General features: G+C 40.8%; 1 long non-coding RNA gene across 1 annotated transcript in view; it reads left to right on the plus strand.

Annotated features, from left to right (window-relative positions):
• LOC309686324 overlaps nucleotides 1-21,816 on the plus strand; it is a 246,492-nt gene extending 224,676 nt beyond the window's left edge. Inside the window, exon 3 of the long non-coding RNA XR_014270530.1 lies at nucleotides 21,777-21,816. This is a non-coding gene — a long non-coding RNA (uncharacterized lncRNA). The remainder of the gene's footprint in view (nucleotides 1-21,776) is intronic.
• The last annotated feature ends 5,291 nt before the right edge of the window (nucleotides 21,817-27,107 follow it).

A 27,107-nucleotide genomic window follows, 5' to 3' on the forward strand; every position in this document is an offset into this window, starting at 1 on the left:
GCATTCAGGAAACTGATTTTCTTTGACTTAGAGAAAAATACAGAAAGATCAGGAGAAAACAAAATACAGCAAAAACAACCAAACTAGCAAGCCTTTCTCCCCCAGTGTGATCTCTGTTTCCAAGCATTCAGTCCCTCATGTGCCATTAGAGCATGTTAGTCCTCTGACTCCATCAGGCTCTGTGTCAATACCCACACACAGCATCTTCCTTCTCTCGAGGTTCATTTGTAATTTTCCTCAATAAAGTGGGTGGACATCACCACCGATAGCGCAGCAGCTGATAGGTGCTATTTTACATTGTGCTATCTTAGCTGTAATATTTCTCATCAGCAAAAGCATTTAAGTCATAAATAAATTAGAAAGGCTGTTATTAAAATTTTTCTGAAGTTATGTCAGAACTAAATAATTTGTGATTACAGTTGCCAAAAATGTAGTTCTCTCTTTCTTTATTGAATGCTGTCATTTCTCCTAAAACATGGTGGTTAAACATGTTGAATCTTAATACATAGTTTATTTATCACTCTTTGGGGATTTATTTTTTTTTAAGTGGGTGGGGGGTTTTATGTGTACTTGCTAATAAAAGTCACTTCTTAAGAGCAAATGACCACCAAGCCACTCAGCATTTTTGGAGTCTCACAAGATTAACTTAATTTTTCTCATATAGCTTTCTACAAGTTACGTATATCTTTTGGTGATAGTTATTCATGAATCTGTATTTAAAAAGGTAAGCTGCTTGCTATATCCTTCCAGTGTGGGAAATGTCGATGCTTATCTCTAGGAAGGAATTTAAATGGTGTTCACGTGGGTTCACATGAGTCTAGAGAAGTCTGAAGGAGGGAGATATTGGACATGATGAAATATGTGGTGCAGGTGGAAGGGAACATGTTGCCAGAGATGATGCTGAATCTTCTTACAGTAAACTGATGGGTAAGGAAGAGCTCAAGAGGGACTGATTTTCAAAGGGAGAGAGCTTACAGCGGTATGAGATGGTTTATAAGACTCAGGCTGTGCAGCCAGTGCTTTCAGGGCCGTAGGCTTTCTCAGGTGTAAAGAGCAGTAAGTCTATGGCCCCACGGGCACCAGCATATACTTCACAGATCTCTGGGCCTTTACCTTCACGGGTGTCTCATGCAGAGTCTTGTCTTCCTCTGCCTTCATTAATGACAGCAACTACTGTGTCCTTGGCAAACAGGCTGAGTTCATTAAATAGTATGGCATACAAGTATCTAAAGGGTGGGTTGAAGGAGGATGGAGCCAGGCTCTTTTCATTGGTTCCAAGTGACAGGACGAGGGGCAATGGGCACAAGTTAGAACACAGGAAGTTCCGTTCAAATACACGGAAACAGTTCTTTACGGTGAGGGTGACAGAGCACTGGCACAGGCTGCCCAGGGAGGTTGTGGAGTCCCCTTCCCTGGAGATTTTCAAGACCCGCCTGGATGCAGTCCTGAGTAATGTGCTCTGGGCAATCCTGCTTTAGCAGGGGAGTTGGACTAGATGATCTCTAGAGGTCCCTTCCAACTCTGATAATTCTGTGATTCTGTGTGATTCTGTATGTTTAAAGGTATGATTTCACCTTCAGTTTTGCTATTAGCCTTCCCGGCAGTGGGCAACAATGCACCTATCTGTAACCTTCTCTGCTGATAAATTATTCTCCCTCCCCTAGGCAGCTTTTTTTTTCCCTTGTCCCTGTCCCCGTTGGGGAAGGAGCTAAGGGAGGCAGCTTTGGGCCATGTCTCTTTGCTGGTACAATGTACCCCCCTTGTAGACAGCTCACATGAGCTGGAGGCAGGAGGATGGGCTAGAGACAAGTTCCTGCTATCAGACTCGGGGCCACACTGTGAGACGTTTTTTACAGGTCCCTCTGTGTAGTCAGGCTGCAGGAGTCACCGTCGTTGCTGCCAAGTTTCTGAGTGTTGTGTGAGAGGCACGATATTTGGCAGCTCTCTCAGTTTAAACAAAAGGGGTTTTCCTGCTGCAAATAGACCCAAGTAAAGGTAAGCACATGGTGATGGTACTCATTCGCACCACGGGAAATTCGTAGGCTTGTCCTTGAAACGGGCATTTCTTCAGTAGAAAATTATGGTATCTAGTCTGTGCATTACCTCCAGGGACTGAAAGAAGTTATTCATTCATTATGCATTTATGAGATTGGTTATTCATCTGCTAATGTGTCTAAGGAGCGAAAATGCCTATTTACTTAAATGAAGTCTTGAGGTATTAAAGCTCCTATTACAGCATACTTCAGTCACAGTGAACTTAACAGTCTTGTAGGATCTACTAGTAACATAGAAACATCTGTTTTAACTCCTTTTATTTTACATATCATGAGATTCATTGGGGATAAAATTGCACAGAGATTTTCACTGTTTGGAAGGGTAAAGGTACTCAAATGATCAGGAAGCACATGGTTGTTGCAGATTACTTGGTGACACTAATAGATAGTAATAGACTACTCCACTGCTCTGTATTTATCCACTTCAGACACTTCAGGACTAATTGTGTCAAATCAACATATTTTTTCCTTCACTTGATACAGTATATTAGAGTCACAGACCTGAAAAGGACCACAAGAAGCCACCTAGACAATTCCCTTGTCCTGTGGCAGGCTTGTCTTTAACAGAGATTTGAAAACTTAAGGAACAGTTTAGACAGCAATAGAAATGTTGTCACCAGAACTCTAGGCAGTCTGTCCAAAAGCTTCAGGATGTTTCCTTCAAAGAAAGCTTTTCCTTGTTTATAACCTGAATCTTCCTTGCTGTGGTCTACACCTATTATTTCCCGTCCCGCCCATTGTGGACATGAAGAACAGATTCGGTTTTAGACCCTCATTTCGTGCATTGGGAGCAACAGAAGGATCATTTCTCTGGCAGGTTGTCCTTCTGTCAGGTATGTCTGGGCAGAATTTGCCTTTCTTACAGGAGAGTGACTCGCACAGCAATGCTCTATGATTCTTAAATCCTTTCTCCATAGAACTGTTGCGCAGACTCTTTTTCTCATCCTTCTGTTGCACAGAGTGTTTGTGAAAAGAAAAATACAATTTATGTGGATCTTAGCATAAGGTATCACACACAGAGGGGATCAAATCTCCTGAACAGGATCGTTGGTCTCCATCTGGTGTCGACAGGAGTCTCCTTTACAAGGGTGCTATAGTCCAGCTGGCCATGGTCTGAAGCCACCACCCACCACTTGTGTAATCCATTGCTATTTATATACCTTAGCTGCATATAAAATATCTCTTCAATATCTTAACTATACATAAAAGACTGTCCTGCGTGACCATTTCTGTAGGAAGAGTTTGTGTTGACTACTTAAAAAATGTCTTATCTATGTAAAATTCTGCAGCTGGAACCACCGAGAGCAGTCTTTGGGACATTCTACCCAGGTTGATAACACATCCAGCTATACAAATTAGACTAGACACAGCATAACCTGGGAGGCGGAAGTAATTTCTAAAACTGTCCAAAATTCCCATCAGGAGGTCTCCCGTAACATCAGTTAAACACTTGACTGTGAATGATCAGGCCATCACCTAGTTTCAGGCTGGTCCCTGGTCTCAAACACATCCTTTCTCCCATCTATATAGGTGACTGGATGGGGGAGTTCCTGAACTAAAGAATGAGTGAAGTGCGCTGGGTGTGCATAAACCACAGCCCTGATACCAACATACACCCCAATTATAAGTATGAAACAAATTTGATTTTCATACATATAAGTCACTTAAAACTCTTGCCACACCGTACTTCTGCAGTTGATTTTTCCTGCCTAAGAATAGTGTAACTCACTCTTTTCCATACTGATTAACGTTCTTTTTTGTTTGCATGTTTCCAAAACACTTCTCTAATTTATTGACACTCTTTTTGATTGTTATCTTATTTTTAAATGTCCTTGCAGTCCTTCATAGTGTGCTGTGATCTGCAGACTTGGCAAGCACGCTTTGTATTCTGTCCTCTCAATCACTAGTGAAAACATTGGGCCATACTGAATGTGGGACCCCTGGATAACCCTGCGTATTCCATCCTTTGATTTTGCTGTAAATATGGTATTTCATTAACTAATCTGATAAACTCAGTCATGTTTCTATCATCTGTTGCATGAATGTTTCATTCAGAACTGGTTTTCTTCACGTTATTTTTAAGAACATTGTATAAGACTGAGTCAAAATCTAAGCAGCTACCACTTCTCTTCTGAAAAGCCTGTTATCATGATGTAGAGGAAATTAGATTGGTTTGACGATATTCTTGGCAAACCCAGGCTTGCTGCTAATCATCGCTTAACCCATATCAATTATCTTCACAATTCTCTGAAATAATTAGTAGAAGTTCCCAGTTTTCTCATCTTTTAACAATGATAATCTTTTACATTTTCCCTCATTTTATTACTATAAACATGTGTAAAGATGCTACCAAATAAGTCCTGATATGAATTTTAGGAACACACAGAGCAAAAGGTTGGTCACTAGCATTAGGTGTTTACTGCCTAAGGAAAAGAAGAAGAAACAGGCAAGGGAAACAAAAGGTAACAAAGAAACCTGTGTGAGGTAAATGGTCAGCACTGCTAGTGGTCTAGTATTGCAAGGAAACGGCGTTCTTCATTTCCAAAGTGCACTGGAGTAAACGGCATCATCCTTGACTCCTTCCTTAAAGGAAAAGTGTTGAAGATGAGAAGGGAGTATTCAGAAAGTACTGGTATAGATCACTTTGATTCAGGCAGACCTTCTCTGTTACTGTGGAGACTGCAGCAGTCTTCAGGAATAATATGAACCTGGCTTGGGAGATGGATAAATGACTTCCTCTGGTCCCTTCCATCTCCTTTTCTGTATTCTCTATTATAGGCATCATGGAAAATAAGAATTTTGAGAAGGGATTTGAAGGAAGATAATTGGGTAACTCCAAGTACTTGTGTGAAGTTCCTCTGAAGTATGAAACAGAGGGCTGAAGAAAGCACAAATGTGTGTGACTGAATGTTCAAAAAGTGGGTACATAAGAGAATTTCCATTCCTTCAAGCATTCCATTGTCTTCTCCATTCAAAACTTTAGATGAATGCAGGTGCTCCTTCTCTAAATAATTTTTTTTTAAGATATAGTTGAGACTAATCGAATGTGTATTTTTCTTTGAGAAATTAGGATTTAGTAGTTTGTGACTGAGGTGATGCCATCTGAAATAAAAAGTGTTTTTTTCTAAACTGATACCTATTACTTAACCATTTCTAACTTTGCAGGTATATTGCATAGATTCATTTCTTTCTGTCTGAACAGAGGTACTTTACAGCTTAACAGCCACAGCTAGTGATTCAGAAAGTGCTCCACAGAGTAAGAGCTTCAGAAAATGTAGCTGACTGCATCTGTCCTTAGTAGTGATAGGCATACTCTTTTTCTCCCTGATGTGGTAGAATGACATGTTTCAAATTCAGTTTTGTACTCATTATTCTGTTCCTTCTCTTAGCGGCATCTCTCCCCGTAACATAGGCTGTACTGCCTATGAGGGCACATCAGTTTTCCTTTGATATGCCTTTGCAGAGGCCATAATGCCCTCCCTCGCTCCCCCACCCCATCCCTCACCCTTTCTCTGGGCAGAAGGGGAGTGCAGGAGATACAATGGTGCAATGGCATGTTCTCTTAACACTTGAACAAAAGAGGGTCATCCAGATTCAAGCCTTGGTGCTCCTGAATATGAACTTTGTCTAAAGCCAGTAAACATTGTAACCAGAGTGAGGGGTTTGCATCCAGAAGGGTTCCCAGTTAGAAAATCACTTTTCTTCTTATATTTATCTTGGACTCCTGATACTCCAGGAGCTGAGGTAAAGTTAAGAGGTCTTAAGAGGCAGATAAACCTATGTGAATTAAGATCACAAATATCCGCTTTGAAATTGCCAACCTTATCTGCTCTGATTAGTTTCCTTAGTGTATATTATACTCTATTCGTAGGCACCCTACTTCTATTGTACTAACGATAATCATATAAAGTTGTGGATAAGGGATCGTGGTTTAGGTACAATTATACCTAGTCTGTGGATATTGGCCTAAAACCATTACTGGAATCAGGATTTCTTCCTGTTAAATGTGGTCTCTCCCTTCTGCCTGCTGTGTTCTTGCCCAGGCAGGTTTGGTTTTTAGCTTTGATTGAACCCTGTTCCTCAAAACACCGCTGTCACCCTTGACTCCTTCCTTAAAGCCTGTTCCTCCCTCCCATCTTTTCTTTCCCTTCTGCTTTACTTCATAAAGATCTTATTAATTTCTCAAATAGAAAGTAGAGAAGGCTCAAATTCTCATCTTCTCTTCCTGTTGTTCTCACCCATGCAAGGTCTTACAAGACATGACATTTCCTACTGAGTTCAAAATTTCAGTCAGCCTCCATCTTGCGCATCAAGAAAGAAAATCATAGAAAACAGGAGCCTTTCAGTAAAAATATAGAACTTTCAGCTGCACTCTACTTCCCTCGTGGTTATTATGCCAAGTATCATAAATACTAACCATGCCTTCCCGGGTATTTACTCCATTTGGTCTGGCCACAACCCTGCCAGAAGCTTCTTTTCTCTGTCTTCCTTCTTCACCACTATCCGTAAGTATGTCATGACAATAGGAAAATTCAAAACATGGAGCAAATTAAGGAAATTATCATGTTGGTAAACAAGCCAAAAATGAGACCTGAGTTCAATCTCAAAAGAAAGAAGACCTTGAAGCTCTCGCTGCTGATGTTCCTTTTTTTTTAATTTATGATTATATAACAACCTTTGGTTTTAAAGCCACCTTCAGTTGACAAACAAATGTCAGAGTACCAGAGAGTGCAGCATTGCTGCATTTCTTTTCTGCTAGAACAAGAGACCTCAGAAAATATATACTACACAAGCCACAGAATATGTAGTGCTGTGGATACAGGATATAGGTTTTAATCCCTGATTTGCAATAGTTTTTAACATACGTATTCAGCTTTGACTTTACCTTAGGGAGTAAAGCATATACAGAGGTACCTGGTAGTAGAATAGAAGCTGTGCAGAAATAGTTCACTGGTTCACTGAAGCTTTATTCTCTTTTTAATGTACTAAAGTATTTTTTTAAGGAATGGGAGCATGAGAACATTGATATGCTTACATGATGAAAATAAAGCATGGCTTTAGTAGGACTCTAGAAACAAGGTACAGCAGAGAAAAAGTTGTATGTTTAAAATGTTCTGTGGAAAGAAGAGTGAATTCTGATTTTCTGGTTTGGTTTCTCTTCCTGAAGGATTTACTCTGATAGCTGGAGATTTATTGATTGAATCTGCATCATTCAAAAGAAGCAAATTAGTGCTTTGCTGTCAGATTCTGTAATAAAGTTCCGTGCTGTGATTTGGTGTGCTTCAGCAAGAAAGCATCATTTTTTACTGTCTTGTCTTATTTGTTTTAGTCCTGATGCACAGCAGTAGTATACCCATCCTGTTTACAGCAGTGCTTCAACACATTCATTACTCAAATGATAGAAAAAGATCAGTGATAAGGGATGTGCTTGTTTAATTTGTGCTGTAGACAAACTACAAGTGTATAGAAAAGAACCTCCTAATTTTGATTTCTGACATCCAGATTTGATCATTAGTTGAAATCCCCAGAAACGTCAGTTAGTGGCTAGGAGTTGCATGGGTGAGTGAAGGATCATGGCTCTGGAGGTCAAAACATGTGCGGGTCCTGATTCCGCACTCAGCCAGACTGGTATGGCACCATGTAATTGTGGGCTCTAGCGCAGAATCCTCAGTAGAAAACGTGTTCCTCAGTGAAGAGGTAAGCCAAGCATTTATAGCTCTTTTGAAATAAATGCAGTTATGTTGGCATCAAATCACTATATTAGGCAACCAAAACAACCTTTGTGAATAATGTTAAAAGGCATTGTGGTGTTATTTGCCAGCAGTGGTGCTTATTTCCAAATCTAGCTTGGTATAGATGCATTTCTGATCATTCTTTCTTGATCTTGTAAATCTAGCAGAGCTAAACAAATTAAACTCTTATTGTAATCAATAAATATCCTGATCCAATGATCAGTGCCGTTAATATTAATTTCTCTTTGTATTAAGTAACTCTAAAGTGTCATCTCTATCAAAAACTTACACCTACAAAATACTGAGGAAAGCAAGGGGTCTCATGGCTTGTTCAAATGTTTTTTATGAGAGAAAAAAGATATTGGAGTGAATTAAGTAAATTTATTACAGTAAAATAGAGCCCCATCTTACAGATGACGTGAAATTCACTTGGATTTGTTTGGTCCAACCAAGACCACAGCCTATGCTGTGCATAAGAATATTTATAGATGGTGAGAGATATCCCTTAACACAGAACACGAACATTTTAAATTGACAATTTTTAAAGGAAAGATCATTACAGCTGAAGCAGCGTTTGAGAATGTAGCTTATACCTCAATATACCTACCAGGAAAATCAGTGCTCAAAATTGTTGAAAAACTATTCCTATTTCCCTGCATTTCTTTTTAATGCTCAGAAACGCTTAAAAGATTTTATACTTTCCTCAGGGAAGAGTGTCCCTTCGTGTTCAGAGAGCTGCTTCAGTAAATACTGGGGGGGCCGAAGGCATCATTTGATCCACAGCAAATGGTCAACTGGGGAGGTGCTGTGGAGGCTACCCCAGGCTGTCATGCCAGCGTGCATAGGCCACCCCGTGGAAAGGCAGAGCAGAGCAGCTCCCAGGCTGCAGCCAGTTGAGTTGCTCAGGTTCTCTAAGTGGACAGCTTGTAAAATGCTAGTGACCCTGTCATGGTTGTTTTCTCAATTTGTTTTATAAAATATGCAAACCACCAAAGCTTGGCAAGGTAGGAGCCCAGCACTGGATTCTTTTTGATTTGTGCTACATCACTAGCAAGGGGACAATCAATGTAGCTCTGAGATTAAGATTGTCTATACCAACTGAGGATGTGGCCCACTGTGTTCAGATATGTCTTGACCATGCAGTTCAGAATGTCTTGTATTTGACTGCTGGCTTTTTCAGTTTTTGGCTCTCTCACTTCAATGTATCACTTCAGTGCTCCCTCCTTTAGGGTTCACCAGGAATTTTTTATGTTTGCAGAAGGAGGTTGGTTCCTGCCTCTGCCATGGGACAGTCAGGCATAGAGGATATTTCTAATGCTCTATTATTAGCATAAGAAGTACCAGTGCTTGAGCAATTGCAGTGTGGGAGGCTAACGGTTTATACTAACTCTAGTGGTATCTACTATGCTAATACCAAAGAAAGAAGTACTCTCTGCTATTGCTGTGGTTTTGGTTAGGAACTTCATTCCCAAGACAAAATAATAAAACATTTCCATTTCAAGTGAGACTCTGAAAAGTTGCCAAAAACAAAACCACCCACCCTTGCTGGTGTTCATTTCTCAGTTTCAGCTTGCCAGCAAGTGGCTAGGAGGAAAGCATGCAAAGCTCCACTGTAATTATAGAATAAAGTAGGGGGGGCTGGTCAGTACCCAAAAACCATTGCAATCTCCTACTGCAGGTGGCCTGAGATAAGTTTGGAAGGTTACATCTAGGAAATTCAAACAGTAGAGAAAAAAATGAGAAGCTTCCTTCATCATGTTGAACATCCCACCAAGACAGTAACTGGGGAAAACTCTATGATGTTTTCTCTGGCCCTTTATTTTTATCATTCTTATGTTCTTAGCTCTGAATGTGCAAAGGGCAAGCAAGAATATAGGATAGAGACTTTTTCTATGCATGCTAGGAGGCCACATCCATATGAAGGGAGACTGCATGGTTTCAGCCTGATCCATGGTTTTTGTATCGAGAGCTAAGTTTCAGTTCAGGTAAGATTCTTCTTGCAGTTTGATTTTTTTCTTTCGGTTCTGCTCATCCAATTATAAAATTGCATTTCAGAATTGCCTTTATGCAACTAACATTGCAGGATTTAACTTTCATTTGATGCACGGTGTCTCTAAAATGCCACTTCTTCAGCTTAGTACCCAATACTCAAAATTGAGCATTGTGAATCTGTATGGTTCACATATATATCTTAACTTATATATTGCACAAATAAATAAAATTAGCTCACTCAGCAGAGGAAATGTGAGTCAACAGAACAAACCAAAGCACTGTGCTAAAACAAAATCAAAGTATGCCTTGCCCATGCATTCCAAAACCAGTTTTTCCAGGTTCTCTGAGTAGCTGAGAATAATTGACCTCGTGGTGCCTTTCTGGTTTCTATTTATCTTAAAAGACCAGAGAAGAATTACCTTTCTTTTCAAACAGGTAGAGAACACCTTAAAATAGGCCATGACATCTCACATGGAATGCCTGCATCTATCTTCAGATGGCTAACGATGTTATTTATTACCTGATTACTGGAAAGGTGAAGCTCTTTGCTTATGTTCACGCTCCATAGTTGTGGTTTCTTCCATGTAGTTAAAAATAGATGCTTTCATCTCTTCCAAGTGGCATCTTTCTGTTTTTTCCCTACTTTCCTAAACAATGGCATGTCGGCCACAGAAAATTTTTTAGAAGTAGGTATTTGCAATTTGTATTCTTTTAAGGGATACTCTTGCATATGAGCATGAACTCATGCAAGTGAGAAGTACTGTAAATACTTTAACAGAACTTAGCATTTTCTTAAAATTACTATCTTTTAATAAATTTTGCAATAGTTGCTCGAGTATAGTACAGTGTTCTATGTGCAGCCACATGCAGGTAACTGATCATTTTCCCTGACCTTCAGATTTCTCCTTTAATATCTCCATTAACCACCAATTTGTTACTATAGCATACTTTGCAATTAAAAATGTATTGCTTAAAAAGAAAAGGCAGCTTCCTGCCTACTTCTTAATTAATCTTTATTTAAAACACTTAAATATTTATAGCGACTTACTTCTCTTTTCATTATAAATACTGCAGTGATTCAACAAACTTTTATGTTTCTGAAGAGTTTTCACTTACACTGCAATGGGTACTCATAAAAAATCTCAGCATCTCTCTCAATCCATGGACTGCGATGCTATTGCAGCTGTTAGTAGAAAGATGTCAGATTTAAGGGTGGCAGATGGGTGCAGAAAGGGTCAGATTTCCCTTAGGTCTTATTGTCCCTCCTTGAAAAGTGGAACAAAGTGCAGGTAAATTCTTACTGCGCCTGCTAGACATAACCAAGGTCCTACTAGCTTCAGTTTATGCAAACTGCACAGCTAAGGGGACAAAGAAATATTTGATCTATGGGCTTAACCTTCTGCCTGCATCAGCCTATTTTGTGCCAGAGTAGCACACTGGTCTCCTGAAGGACAGCAGCAGTGAGCGTCAGTGGACTTACGCTGCACCAAGGCATGGTGTTTCCTGGCTCTTGTGCCTCATGCAGGCCACTGTCCAGTATCTGCAATGAGGGCTGGGTTGGCCTTCAGCCCCTGACCCACCAGTTGCCTATACTGAAAAACCCCTCGGCTCAGCCCCCAAGACAATTTTTAGACCTTCTGAGCTCTGCTGAACCCCTGCTTATCTTGCAGATTACCCTGGAGTGCCTGGGCTTGAAATCATCAGCTGAGGCCTTTCCAGTATGCAACCTTTCCATTCCCCTGACTATTCAGAGATTTTGGTGATTACCTGGCTGATGGAATAGACTGTACTTCTTTACCTTATAGACAGACCTGCCCTGGAGCTGGACTGCAGAAGTCGGCCAGCAGTAATTCCACAGTTTGCCCTCTCTGACCTTCTTTCCTTCTATAGACCCTTTTTTTCTGTCTATCACCTTTTCTTTTTTGTCTGTTTTATATTCAGAGGAGACAGAGACAGCCATGGAAGGTGAGGGAAGCATAATTTCTTGTAGGAATCCTATTTTTGTACACTAACACCAAACAGCTTCACTGTTGAGAGGTGGGATAGAGGTGGGATGGGAGTGCTTTAGGTTTGCAGTCAGGGACTTACAAACCAAGTGGGTTTCTGCATCACATATTCTATGGGAGGTCACACAGTGATCAGAGAGGACCCACTGATCTTTGCATAAGAAGGTCATGATCTGTAAGCAATGGAAACAACATGGCTTTCTTTTTGGCATAAGGAAGGGTAAAGTGGACTTCTGCAAGCAAATTAAATTATGGAAGCGTCACTGTGCTTCTGCATGGCCGAATTGCCTACAGGAACAGGATACACCACAGTGTTCCAGGAAACATTGAAGGTAAAATTGCTAAGTGGATGTGAGAAAACTGAAATCTAAATTGCAGTACAAGCAAATGACCTGCTGCTATAAACTGCACCCTTACAGATTTGCTTACTGATTGCGATATGCTACTTATCGTGTGTATAAGCTGTAGATTGATCAAAATTATTTGTTTCCATTTATCTCTTGTTGGAAAACTATGGGAAATCACTGTTTGAATTAAGTAGATTACTGCCAATCATTCCCATATGTGGAATGAGGAAATCGAATAAGAATTATTCTTTCAATTTTCAGCTGAGATATTTAACTAAAACCATAGCTAAAAAGGTGGGATTTTTCACACTGTTTAACTGGAAATACTTAATGTAGCCAGAGATCAATATTGATGCCTGAATGGAAGAAATGACATTTTAAGTATTGCAGTGCCGAGTGAGGATAACATAACAGTATAATTGGTAATGTGTGATATGAATCAGGGATATCATCTGACCATATTAAGTGAAATCTGGCTCATCTTAATCATGTGAATGGTTTCAAGGATGTCCCTGAATGAGATTCTTTTCTAATGCAAGGCCATTGATTTCACATATAAGTGAAATGGGATTGTGCTCACAGATTCTCATAATATGGTATGTATCCTTTCATTCTAGACCTGGAATAAAAATAGTTGATTAAATTGATACTAGGTTGACAATTCTTCTTCCTAGTGTTCTTATATCTCCTGTACGGTTAGTTCTCTGTGCAAAATTGTTGCATTTGTGTTATGATTGTTCGGTTTCTCTTTGCTGGCGAGTGGTACTTTAATGGGTATCATTTTTGTGATGTAAGCAATAACTGTTGGCAATTCACAGTGAGACCTTTTTTCTCAGCTGCCTTCTGATAGCATCACCATTTCATTAGCCTTAGCTAATTCCAGAGGTAGAGCAGTTTAGCAGTTAATGCAATACCATGAATGTTAAGTAAACCTCACATACGTGACATGGAGCAAGTTATGTCATTTCTCTGCCCTCTCCTGTTAGAGATGTGTCATCTGTGTACCTCTGTCTGCAGTGGGTCACTTGCATAGCATCTAGGGTAGCTGACATGAAATTTTATTTCTAATTCTACCACTGTCATTGCAAGGCCTGAGGCAGGTGGCTCAGCCTCTTTGTGCAGTCTGAAAATCAAAATACTGCTTCTCAACTGGTGAAGAATTTTGCTACCTGCTACGGAAGAGAATAACTCTGGAAGTTATCTTAATATTTCTACTGAGCAATGTGGCACAATAAAGATGCTAGTATTTTCTAAGTTGAGATCAAGGAATATTAACTAGACACGGTGGCTCGGAGATTCCCTGTTCTTAATTGTTACTGATCAGTGACTAAACTGCTTAAAGAAGAGGTTATCTCCTACAGAGCGTGTCAGTGAAACAACGCTTACTCTTTGTACAGATCTGCACAGATTTCCCTAGTTGTCAGTCCAAGCTTGTCAAACAAGGGTACTATGCTGACCACCACAGTCTTTTTTGTCCCTCCTCCCCAAAGCAATGCTTATTGAACAGTGTAATGTTCTTCACCTATGTCTTTGTGTTGCACATGGCCTTATGAAACTAAGCTGAGGCAATTAGAAAAGTTTAAGCATGAATCTGGCTTCCTAAGACACCAGGATAATCTTCAATAAAAAAACAGCTTGCTCCTGGACGAGGTAGCACAGTGCCTGCTGCATATGATTAGTCATGTGCTTACTGATTTTGGAGTATTGCTCAAAGTAGAACAGCACATCACGAGCAGGCAGGAGATTTCTCTAGCGCGGCAGCCACGAAAAATCTCGGTCTTTTATGGGCAGTTGGGATGAACTGAGAAATCATTATCGAATTAAGGAGGAGAGAGCTGGGGGGAACTTGAAATCTTTTCCTCTCTTGTCATGGATACTGTGGTATTGCCTGTCTTTCTAAATGAAATAACAATAGGGATGCCTCAGGGCAGATTGTCTGCTTCCCCTCTCTTGGGAAGTCTGCTGTTTTTTCCTTCTCTGCATATTAGAGGTGGCTGATCCATCATAATGCAATGTCAAAGACCTTTGGGACTTAAAAAATGTTGTGTGTGTGGTATTGGAAGGGCAAAGAGAAAGCATCGTCCCTACCAGATGTGATCTTTTCAGGTGACACAGAGGTTTTAAGGAAAATCAGAAAAAAAGAATGCACTTGAGTTGACCAAGCTTAAAGCAATTGAAATCATTCCAGGTGGTTGTTTGAATTTACAGCAAATGTAATAATTCTCCTTGGTTGCCCCCATAGCTTTTTCACTCAAAACTCCTTCAGTAATGTGGCAACCTTTGCATTATAGATTACATGTTGTTCACAGCAAACTTGTTTTCTAATAGTTTAAACTGATTCGCTACTGCTATAATGTCTTACAAAAATATCTCTTAGATCCAAAAAGCTATTTGGTTTGATGACATTTCGATTCCTTTCATGAAGAATTGAGAAATATTTACTTACGTGTGTGAGGAAGCGCTTTGCTTTGCTGAATAGTTTGTACCTGCTTGCAAACAGCAATATCTAGATGCAAACTAACATGGTGGTTATTTGCTGTTTGTTATTCAGTTGTACCTTGTTTACCTGTTTCTTTTTGGAAAGTTGTTTTCATCTGCTCAGTAAGCAGAAATATTATTGTTACTATGAGGTGGCCATTCATGAACAATATCATTCTTCCTGCACCATAAGACACATAAGGCAGAAGCCAAAACTGTTATTAACAATGCATAGCCAATAGCAAACAGTTGACAAACAACCCACATGCTAAAAATGATTTGTCCAAATAATTCAGTACATAATTATCAATCAAGTGGATTGGCAGAAATCCGCTCATTAACAATTTGCAAGCGGGAAATAGGGTTGGATTTTTTTACAAACTAGCTACAATGGAAGTAGTAGGAAAGTAAGGTTGCATCCTCATGATCCCCAAGAACAGAATCGTTCCTTGTCTATATAAGGATTTCTCAGAGCAGTTCAGATTAAGTTAACTGAAGGTATGGAATTCATATATATAATTGAGGTGCAACAAACCCAGTATGGCCCCTTCCACTAAAAGCAAAGATGCATAAACGTGTGTGTGTGTTGGCTGCTCCAAGGATGTGGTGGGTTCACCTTGGCTAGTGGTTAGGCACCCACCCAGCTGCTCTCTCAATACCCGTCCTCAGAAGGACAGGGACAAATAGGATGAAAAAGCTCACGAGTCAAGATAAAGACAAGGAGATCACTTGCCAGTTACTGTCACAGGCAAAACAGACCCAACATGGGGAAAATTAATTTAACTTACTGCCAAATAAAATAGATTCAGGTAGTGAGAAACAAGAAGACAAACATTAAAACTACACTTTTCCTTCTCCCTTTCCCAGGTGTAACTTCATTCTTTCACACCCAATCATCTCCACCCCATAGCAGCATAGGGGTGATGAGGGTTATGTTCCATGCAAAGTGGTTTCACCCTTCTGCTCCTTCCCTCTCACTCTTCTTCCCTGTTCCAGCCTGAGCTCTCTCCCATGGGCCGCAGTCCTGAAGGAAATATCTGCCTGCTCCAGCGTGGGGTCCTCTACATGCCACAGGGGATATATGCTCCAGCCCATGGAGTACATTCTTCTCCTTTGACCTTGGTGCTCCGTCTGTTAGTTTCTCACTCATCTTTTTCACCACCTCCTCTGCCTTTTAAGATTTTTTTCACCTTTCTTAAATATGTTTCCCAGAGATGCCACCAGCTTGGCTTCTCACAGAGGCCACACTTACGGCCCCCCCAATGCCAACACTGACACCTACACTCAATGCAAAGAATTAAGCTACCAAAAAAAAAATTTTTTTTAGCCTTTAACTTATTCCTATTAATTTCATTATTTCTTTGATTACTCACTTTTCCCATTGAAAAAAAAAGACCAGGACTATACAAGGAGCTGTTGGTACACCAACGTTATCTGAGGTGTGTTTACAGTAGTGCTGCTGGGTTAGTAGAAGGCTTAATGTTGATTGTCATACCAGTGGGGGAAGCCCTGTGGGCATACTGTGGTTCATATCATTTGTAGACTGGTACAAACTACAACCAAAAGCTACTTTTCTGCCAAGGTTAAGTGTAGGTGGGTGGATGAGACTAACATGGAGACTAGCATGTCCAGTAGACTAAGCCATAGCTTGCAGGTGCCCTTGAGCTGCTTCATGGTCTCCACATGGGTTCCAGTTGACTTGCGATCTTTTCTACACTGCAAAGTTTAATTCTTCAGACGTGCTCTGGGAGACAAAGCAGTAAACTGCTATAAAAGCGATTGAGCCAGTGTTGGCCTACTGTGGTCACACCCGCAGCAGAAGTGCTTTCCTAATTGACTCAGAAATATGGGCGTACTGTACTCCACATGCATTCCTCGGGCTGAGGTCCAGCCACACCAGCAGTCCCACATCATGCCACAGTAGCAAAATCGTCCTGGAAAGGTTTTTGTTGTTTACTGCCCCCCCAAACCACACACACACACACAAACAAATATACAAAACTAAACAAACAAAAAAATCCCCAGATTTTTAATAGGGAATTTGTCAGCCAGTCAGGACTTGGGTACCTTGCCCTAGACCAACACAACTCTGCTAGCTGAAATACCAGCATAAACACGGTAACATCCTGGGGCTCGCGGCAGTTTGCTTCTGTGCCACTGGAACTTGTTCTTCTGACTTGTGCAGCTACCCTGAATGGTAACCCTTGTTGAATGGACACGCCTGCAGAAGAAAGCCTTTTGGCTTGGTCAGAATAATGAGTTCACCTTAATTTAGGTAAGCTACTGAAGAAAGTTATGCAGACACGCTTATTAGAATGTAAACCTTATTCGTTTCCCATCAGTTTTGAATGGCTGCCATTTCTCTCTATAGAGTATGAACTTCAAGAGTAGTCACTGTTCCAACGTGGGTAGTTAGAAATAGCTTTTTGGGGGCAAGGATCTTGGGAATTGGCATACATTTAGTCCAAATATGTGATTTCAGATTGATGTAGACATACCTGCAGAGGGGCTTACATACCATTTTAAGTTCAAACAGTGCAGCCTACTTAGGCAGGCAGGCTTTAGGCAAGGGTTTTCTAAGGATCCTCAGGTTTGGCATTCAACTGCTACTGAAGATTAAAGGGATTGATAAACAGAAATCTCATTTTATGGAAATAAGTAATGATACTGCCTTTTCTCCCCTCAAAAAAAGTAGAAGATGGTCTTTCTTGTCTCGTTAGTAATCTTCACCCTAACTGTTTAATCTAACTCATGATGGAAGAATAGAGATTTTTCCCGACAAATGCGTAGACATAAGATATGTCGAATTGTCACTTTCTGGTTATTGCGGTGATAAAATACAATTACTTTTAGTGAATAAGCAAGGCTGCTTCAAGTCTGTATCCATCTTGTTTTAAGCTGATGCAGTTTCATAAATTACTTTACCCTGCTCACTGTCATGCTACAAGTGAAGGGCTTGCCAGTTCCACCACGGGGTAGCTGATGCTTCCTATGAGATAAAAGGCTACATTCAGGAAACGCTTTTATAACACTACGATGAAAATGTGCTGACTAGCTTTGGCTAACTAGATCTCTGGTTGTGCAGGTGGCACCTAAGCTGTGAGGCACATGTGCCCAGAGTCTTGGTTGCCCAGTTCACTAACCTTGGTGGCTATCACTATCCGCTCCTGCTACCTGCCCATGTTATTTTTCAGTGAAAACCAGCATGTGAGAGGAGGGATGGGGCATAGCTCGGTGTGATCCCAATTGCTGGGAAGTGAACCAGGACTTGGGCCTGAGGTGGATTTTCCTCCAGAACTGTTCTTTTCACAGTGGTTAATCAATGTTCGGGAGAAAAAAGGTTTGCATGGCTTTCTAAAATGCGTATTATCCTGAAAGCTGAATATGTCACGCTAGCCAAAGTTAACTGTATTTTGGCGGCCACTGTTATAGATGGGATACTGGCTTGGGTAGACAGATCTTCTGTCTGACCTAGTATAGCCATTCATATCTATTCATTTATGTAAGGTACCAAAACACTAAAATATTATCACAGGTTTGTACGGAGTATTATCATTACAGAATCACAGAATCACAGAATTTTGAGAGTTGGAAGGGATCTCTAGAGATCATCTAGTCCAACTCCCCTGCCAAAGCAGGATCGCCCAGAGCACATTACTAAGGACTGCATCCAGGTGGGTCTTGAAAATCTCCAGAGAAGGGGACTCCACAGCCTCCCTGGGCAGCCTGTGCCAGTGCTCTGTCACCCTCACCGTAAAGAAGTTTTTCCATGTATTTGAACGGAACTCCCTGTGTAATAACTTGTGCCCATTACCCCCTCGTCCTGTCACTTGGAACCATTGAAAAGAGCCTGGCTCCATCCTCCTTCAACCCACCCTTTAGATACTTGTACGCCATAATAAGGTCTCCCCTCAACCTTCTCTTCTCCAGGCTAAAGAGTCCCAGCTCTCTCAGCCTTTCCTCATAAGGCAGATGCTCCAATCCATTAATCATCTTAGTTGCCCTTTGCTGGACTCGCTCCAGCAGTACCCTGTCCCTCTTGAACTGGGGAGCCCAAAACTGGACACAGTATTCCAGTTGTGGCCTCACCAGTGCCGAGTAGAGGGGGAGAATGACCTCCCTCGACCTACTGGCCACACTTTGGGCCATGCAGCCTTGGATTCCATTGGCCTTTTTGGCGACAAGGGCACATTGCTGGGCCATGGATAATTTACTGTCTACCACAACCCCCAGATCCTTCTCCTCCGAGCTACTTCCCAGCAGGTCCACCCCTAACCTGTACTGGTGCCTAGCATTCTTCCTCCCCAGGTGCAGGACCTTGCACTTGCTTTTGTTGAACCTCATTAGGTTCTTCTCTGCCCAGCTCTCCAGCCTGTCCAGGTCATGCTGGATGGCAGCACGGCCCTCTGGGGTGTCAGCCACCCCACCCAGTTTGGTATCATCAGCGAACTTGCTGAGGATACACTCTGTCCCCTCATCCAGGTCATTAATGAATATATTAAAAAAAATTGGACCGAGTATTGACCCCTGGGGGACACCACTGGTTACAGGCCTCCAACTAGACTCTGTGCCGCTGATCACAACCCTCTGAGTTCTGTCCTGCAGCCAACTCTCAATCCACCTCACTGTCACCTCATCTAGCCCATACTTCCTCAGCTTCCTAATGAGGATGTCATGGGAGACAGTGTCAAAAGCCTTACTAAAGTCAAGGTAGATGACATCCACGACTCTCCCCTCGTCCAGCCAACCAGTTATAACATCATAGAAAGCTATCAGATGGGTCAAGCATGATTTACCCTTGGTAAATCCATGTTGACCACTTCCACTAACTTCCTGTTCCTCAACGTGTTTGGAGATGACATCCAGAATGAGTCGGTCCATTACCTTCCCAGGGACAATCATCATTATATTCATTTTTTATTTCAAAAACTATGGATGGTCTTGTAAAGCCTCCAAAAATAAAACTCTTCATTTATTCTAATTACTCTAGGATGTGCAGTTGCATAGGGAGACTGGGGAAACTAGGAGCTTTCTGCCCTCAAAGAACTTCCTTGTGCGCTAGCTGGAGGCTCGTTGTGCCCTCTGTCAGCTGCACGTTGCAAGAGATCACCAAGAATGCAATAAAAAAGCAAAATTAATGAGGGCATTGTGACAGCTGTATTTAAACCAGACAAAAGGATAAATTCCCTTAGTATCGTCCCACAGCACTCCATAATGCTTCTTAAGCTGAAGGCTTATATTGTGCATCTTACTGTAAAACACAGACTGTTCAATGTTTCTTTTGACACCAAAGCGAATTGCTTTTTGAAGCCCACCCGTGCATGTGGCATCCACCACAACCTGTGGCAATGAGTTCCACCATTTAATTATGATCTTTGTGGAAAGCATCCTTTCCTGGGTTTCATGTTTTAAACTTGCTAACTACTCTTTTTATTAGGACTGCTTCCTGTGCTATGAAACACAGTGAAAAAGCATTCTTTACCCACTTTCTCAATACTGCTCATGATTTTTCTGGGGCTCTGTCACAGTCCTTTCCCTCATTTGTCCCTCTTCCAATATGAAAATCCTGAAGCCATTTTTTTTTTCTCTCCTAGTACAGAAGCCATTACATACCTTTGATCATCCTGTCACCCTTTTCTTTATCCTTCTATTGCTATCCTCTCATTTTTGAGATGAGCTGACTGGAACTGTATTCAATATTGAAAATGGTAGGTAGGCAGTGGATTTTTATGGTAGCGTTATCGTGTTTTCTTCTGCTGTTTTCTGTTCTTTTCCTAATATTTCCTAATATACCATTTTCTTTTTTTGACAGTTGGTGAGGATTTAAGTGACATTTTCATAAAGCTGTTTCCAAGCTCTCTTTCCCAACTAGCAGTTAATTTCACTGTGTGTTTATAGATTTCCCAGGGTATGGGCATGAGACCTTAGTTATTTAGCCATGAAAACACAGCTAAATTACAAGAGCGTTTTAGGCTGTAAACAGGAGATTGTTGGTAGAATCTAATATTCACTCAGTTCTACTGGCAATTTATATTGTTCCAGGTTTTGTTATACCAGGGATTTCTCACAAGTATGTGAGGCGGCGTAAATTTTTCCCATGGACTGCATCTTTTTAGTGGGTTGTTGATTATTTTAACACAACATTAAGTCTGACAAGAAACTCATTCAGGAAAGAGTTCATTCAATGAATTTCATCTGAGAGAGTTTTACTAACTTTGCCACTGTAAGGCATATTCTGGTCAAAACCAAAGGAATCCAAGCAAATGCACAATGCTTTGCTGCAGTAACTCGATGGAGATTTCATCCCATAGTCTTCAATATCAGATAGAGATGCATAGCCCTTCAATTATTTTCACAGGTGAACTGTGCTGTTACTATCATAATGGTTGCTAAAATGGAGTTCTGGAGCTTAATGAAATATGGAATTAAATAAATGACCTCAGGATTGTTAAAACCTAGCTGCGAAAGAACTTTAAACAGTTGTTTCTAAAAGAACTGCTGACAGAATAAATATATTACTGCAAGTCAATCAGACTCATCTCTGACTTCAAAACACTTCCTATGTTATATTTCAATGATCACTGTCATAAAATTCTTAATAGGCCAAAGAGACCTCAGTATCATATCACAAGGAGAGATCCTTTCTAAATGAGGTTTTCAGCACTCTCCTTTCACGGAGTATGAGTCGTTTGACTTTTTGCTTGTTAATGTAAGTTAATGTAAGCTCTTTTTTTCAAATTTGTGGCTGCACTACAGTATAGAAGCTAGGGGTGTATGAATTTTTCCTGTTAACACAGTCCATACTAATTCTGTTTATTCCTATGCCTCATAGGCAGAGTTTTCTTTGTATGGCTTTTTTTTTTTCCATTCCAGTCTCAGTCCTGCTGGTCTTAGAGAGATTGGCGATGGCCAGCAGCCAGGCACCCACCCATCTGCTCTCCCACTTCCCCTTCTCAGCAGAACAGGGGGAGAACATATGATAGCCTCGTCTGAGCAGTTCAACTTGTAAAAGCCCATAAACTCTGCAGATTTAGTGGTAGAATAAAAAAAAAAAAATTATGAATGAATAACCCCATAAAATGGGAAAGCAAGTTATTCTGGACAAGTTTTGTTTTAGTATTTGATAGGTGATATAATTGCTAAGTCCTTGATTATTCTTCTTTTCAGAGCATACTCAACACCTTTAGATATCTTCCTTGAGACCACAGAGTGACTGCAAAACCTGACCAACGACAGCAGTTTTTTAAATACCAGAGGTCTTCTTACAAGTAAGTTTTTCATTCTCAGTTTTGTTTTCTCCCCTGTATTTATGGCTTGTATTTTATCTGTATTTATTATATGGACTACTGTATTCATTTTCAGGGCCAAGTGAATATGAGTGCAAATTGAATAGTATGAAAGTGACCTTAATCTTTCCCAACTGGAATGAAACCTATCAGTACTACAGACATAATTGAGGTGAAGTACGGGCTCACCTGATTATTCTAACTTGTAATGCCAGTGGGACTGTAGTCATATCTCTGGATTTTGGGGGGCTTTTTCCTGGTAAAATGTTAAATACTTAAAACTTCTTATCTATCACTAGAATTGTGTGGCATCAGGGTAAGGAAATGCTTATTCATTTGCAGTTGGGTTCTTTTTCTTCTTGGGAGCCTCCAGAGGTTACTCATTGTAGTAAGTGTGACCCTAAAATTTGTCAGGATTCATGTGGATACAAAAACTGTCTTCATATGCCTCCTTTGCCCATTTAGTCTCCTAAATGGGTCGCCCTAAAACAGGTCCCTTTGCCTGTCTTACCGCTTGAAAGGTTGAACTGTTTTGTCTCAGACTTATACTACGTCAGGAGTTTGCTAACGCTACATTCGAATTAGTGCTTTTCAGGCATTTTGGCTATAAACACGTAGCCAAACTTTTGAGTCTTATTTGGGGTCTGAAAGGAACACAGGGTCTGAATACATCAGTTGTTACTAAGTGATCTCTCTTCTAACTATCTGCGCTTCTCTGTGGTTCACTCTCCTGTCTGGACCATAACGTGTCAGAGATGTGTATAACAATACAAGCTTCCATATCTACTTAATTGACCGTTCACTTGGATTTTACTATGAGGAAAGCCAGGCTAGAGCCAACAGCTTCAGCTCTTCTTGGGTTTGTCTCTAAGATGCAGTTCTGAAGCTCTGTCCTGTTTACCATGAAAAGCAGACCATAAGGAAGCTGAGGTTGTTTGATACATGAATTCAAGCCTAATAATTGAATTACTCAATCTCCGTGGCATTAAGCACATCGGGGCTGTGCACAAACCTGATTTATCACTTCATCAACACAGGAAATAAATAATAAATAGTGAGTCAATCTGAATGGAGAAAAGGGAGGGTTTCATTTCGAGATGGGGGTGGAGGGTAGATTAATCAATTTTAATTAACAACATTTTATTTTGAAGCAGATGTTGCAAAAGCAAAGGAGAAGGATAGGCAGGCTCACAGCACGGGCAGAAGTAGTGCTGTTCATATCTCCTTTTATTTTGTAGTACAGAACTGCAATAGTCACAGGGTCAATTCCCTCTTCTGCTAAGTAGGACTGGGACCCAAATCCCTCACCTCTGCTTTACAGTACCTTTCAGCTACCTCAGCTCTACAATATTCCCAGGCAAATTATTACTTCAATCTATTTGATTTTCTGATAAAAAATTAACCCTACACCATGTCAACAGAGCACATGCTAAATTAGCACATCCGCAGAAATTACTTGGCATAAGGAGGGAGTGGCAACTGAGGGAAGTTGTTTGTAGTGGGTTTCAACAAGGTTCACAACGAGACGTACGCTTTCAGCCTCTTTCAGACAACCTGGAAGCTGACAGAGTATCACTGTCAATGAAGTTTGCAAATGATACAAATATTCCAGGCCACTTGCTATAGCAAGCAGCCGGGATTGCTTGGTAACCTCAGTCCTTCTTTATAAAGCGAAATACTGAATTTAAGGCTGAAGAATACTAGCTTCATTGAGAGAAAGGAGAAAGAGGAATTGTGTTCTGAGGAGTCCTAACTTTTGAGGGAAATATTTCAGGAATCACATCAGATAAGCAACTCCGGTGAGAAAATGGATTACACAGAATGGGGGTCGTTGCTTTGGTCATGAGTCTGGCTTCAGTGAGACTGATGTTAGAAGGCTGCGTTTTGGTGCCCCTGCTTTAAGAAAGGGTGTTGAAAAAAACAGAGAGGGTCAGAAGAGGGCCACGGAAATCATTAGTACACTGAAGAAAACGTCTGCAACAGATTCAAAGAGCTCAGTCTGCTTTGGCTTTTTTAAAAGAAGCTGAGAGCCGATTTGATGGTATTACCATGGGAAAAAGCAAGCAAGGAACATAATTGAAATCATCACTCTGTCTTTCTTTTGTGCATTTACTTTTTAATTAGTTTCCTGGAAAAGGGTGGGTTCTTCTCAGTTGGTATTATTAAAGTATTTTCGTTTTCTGCCACAGTAAATAATACGGTGAGTGACCTCGCTTATTTGATAATCTGGGCTGGGAAGTTCGTTATTACCCAAATAAGAGTGGGTAATTTCCTTTAACATCATATTCTCCTTGCTCACAGTATTGTGGACTGGCAGCATAATTCCCATGGTCAAAGTGGTGATAAAGAAAAGTTCTTGATCATTATAATCAGTCCTGGTCCACTATTGTAAAAGTATCAGACACCAGATTATTTTGACTGCTACTCTGTTTACATCAGGTACTTCTGTTTGTAAAGGTGGAGCTATATTAAGTTGCATTTAGGAAATTATATAAAAGCTCCTGATATATTTATTCAGATCCCTGATTTTTACTTTTTGTTACCTTAGAAACCAATGAATAGCATTTCACATTTACTACATTTCTATTTCTTTTATTTATTACTTATATTAAGCTGATTTATTAGTCAAATTAACCATTCTTTTTACTGAGTAAATAGAACGGTGTGTTTCTTTCCGTTTACTGTGTCCTGCAAGATTTTAGAACTAGCAGATTTCAGCCTCTGCCATGGAGCTTTTACCTACAGTAGAAAGTAAGATTTTCTGCCTTTATCAGCCCTCAAGAGATAGGTTTGCATGAACTAGATATTGAACAGAACTAACCTGAATAAAGTGAAGAAAATACCTTCTCTGCACGTGCAGAGGAAGCTACAGCCATCAAACTTGGACTGAAAACTTTGTCAGAGACCAATTTCTCCTGTCACTCAAACTCTCCCAGCTCAAACCCAGTGGTTTGATGGTCAGCAAACCTTTACCAACAGATATGTAATACTTGAATACTGCATGTTATTAAATGTAAATCAAGTTATGGAATTTGAAATGTTTGGCAGTACATTGTTAAAATTTCGTGTTTAATCTTAAATGATCCTTTTTTTAAATAAAAATATATACGTAATCTGAAAAAAATGCATCTAGTTAAAAAAAAAACAGTTTGAGCAAAATCCATTCTTGTATTAAAAAATGATGCATGAATTTCTATCCAGGCTGCCTGCAGGACAATGGAGAATGAAGCAAGCGCCTCTACTTTGTGTGATTATTTGGAAATCTTTGAGGTGTTAAAGAAGTGAAATAGTGGCTTGCCTAAGGCAACAAGTGTGTTAAACTTAGATGTTGATTTGTTTATTTAATAAGCATAACAAAAAAACCCAAAACACTATGCATTATCTCCGTGAAAATAAACAGAATTCTTATCATAAAGACAAGAAACATTTTTTTCTCATTTAAGGAATTTCAGAAACATATTATATGGACACTGAGCTATAAGGGGGACATATTTTTTTGTTTCCATTTTTAAAGACAAGGTAGCATCCAGGCAAGTATATTTGAGTTCTGTTTGGTAGTGTTGATGATAAAGGGCTAATTGAAAGCTAACCTTGAAAACGTATAGAACTTCATCTTCCGTATATATAATTCCATGTATACCTTTAGCAGAATTCTATATCTTTTCCTAGAAATAGAAGTTACACAATATGAATTAAAAAAAAAAAAAGACAAAACAAAACAAAACAAAACAAAAAAACTATATAGGGAAGTGATCTTTCTTTTTTCCTAGAAATGCACCTTGAATCCAAGGCGCCTCTCCAGCTCCTTAACGTAAAATTCTATTGAACAGAGTGTAATGGATTTACTTTCTGATATTTTTTTCTCTGATTTCTAGCAGATTTTCTGCAGTATGAAGCCAAATGGCATCACAATCTTTGTTATGGGAAAAGGCACAGGAAAATTTAGATGAAAGTGGAAAGACTATAAATAAAAAACATTAGCCTCTGACCCAACAATTGTCCAGTAACAAGTGCAATTATGTAGACAAATGGTGCTGATCACAATCTTCTTTCCCCACAGCATTGCAGTTGCTCGGCGTAGAGCACTGCTGAATAGATAGACACGCTTTTGTCGTTGGCAGGAAGGAATATGCTTGCCCACAGTGAGATAGAGCACTCATTGACCGGGCTGACGGGTATAACAAATAAAGAGCTTGGCCGTGGGAGATGCTGAGCACCTGTGACACCTGTCTTTGCTAATTCAGAGTTTTGCAGGTGAACGCACGAGTGAAAATGAAGGGTCGCGGTCGCCTGGTTGGGGGGGGGGGGGGCAGCGGCAGAGGGGACAGCTGAATGAGGAATTCCGTTTCAGAGAGCCTCTAATCAGGCAAGAAATGTCAGTGGCACTGGACACCAAAAGGAGGCAGAAATTCATCCCAGTTCAGGTGTGTTGAAACTGTATTCAGGGATTACCTTTCCCCTCAGAGACTTTGTGCAGGAGCAGGTATCGCCTGTCTTTGCCGCTCATGCTTGATGCTGAACCCATGGTTGGCACCTTTTCCCCTGCGGCAGTGGGAAGCTCTTCGCAGTTCTGCCTTCCTCCCCAGAAATGTGCCTGTGGCCCCAGGCCTGACCCAGGCCACCATTTCTGCTGTGGCCAGGTCGTACCTGGGTACAGGGGATCAAGCACTCCCCGTACGTACCTATTAGTCGGGGCGAGCGGGACAGCCTGGGCTGCAGTTGCACAAGGCTCCCCACAAAGGGGTGTTGAGGGTGGCAGGAGGAGATGAGCAGACAGGTCCTGCTGGGGTGTCGGGTGCCATAATCGCTGCTCTCATCCTCACAGTCTCTCTCATTCCTCAAAGATCCCATGGACCCACATCTGTCTAACTTCTGGCATTGAACCTGGGGGATCCTAAGTTTAGAGGTGCCATTGCCTCAGGCTCTTCCAGTTAACACAGAGAAGGAGTACTGGGAGGGCAAGACCTTGAGGGACCCTGGTCCATTTAAAGTCTGAGTGGGCCTTCGGAGGTATCTGTTTCTTTCCATTGTTGGCCGAAGGCAACTGTTGTCCTGAATTAGGACCTTTGGTTAGGTGCCTAAAGGCAGGCAAGCTGGCACTGCATCACCCACAACATTAAAAATAGAAGAAATCGATGTCGCTGCAGCTGGGATCCCTGGGGCTATGGTGTATGTCTGCGACACCCTGCCTCCAGCTCCTCCTGGGGCTCTG

The sequence above is a fragment of the Vanellus vanellus genome (assembly GCF_965231255.1).
Source record: "Vanellus vanellus genome assembly, chromosome: 2".
Lineage (NCBI taxonomy): Eukaryota > Metazoa > Chordata > Aves > Charadriiformes > Charadriidae > Vanellus > Vanellus vanellus.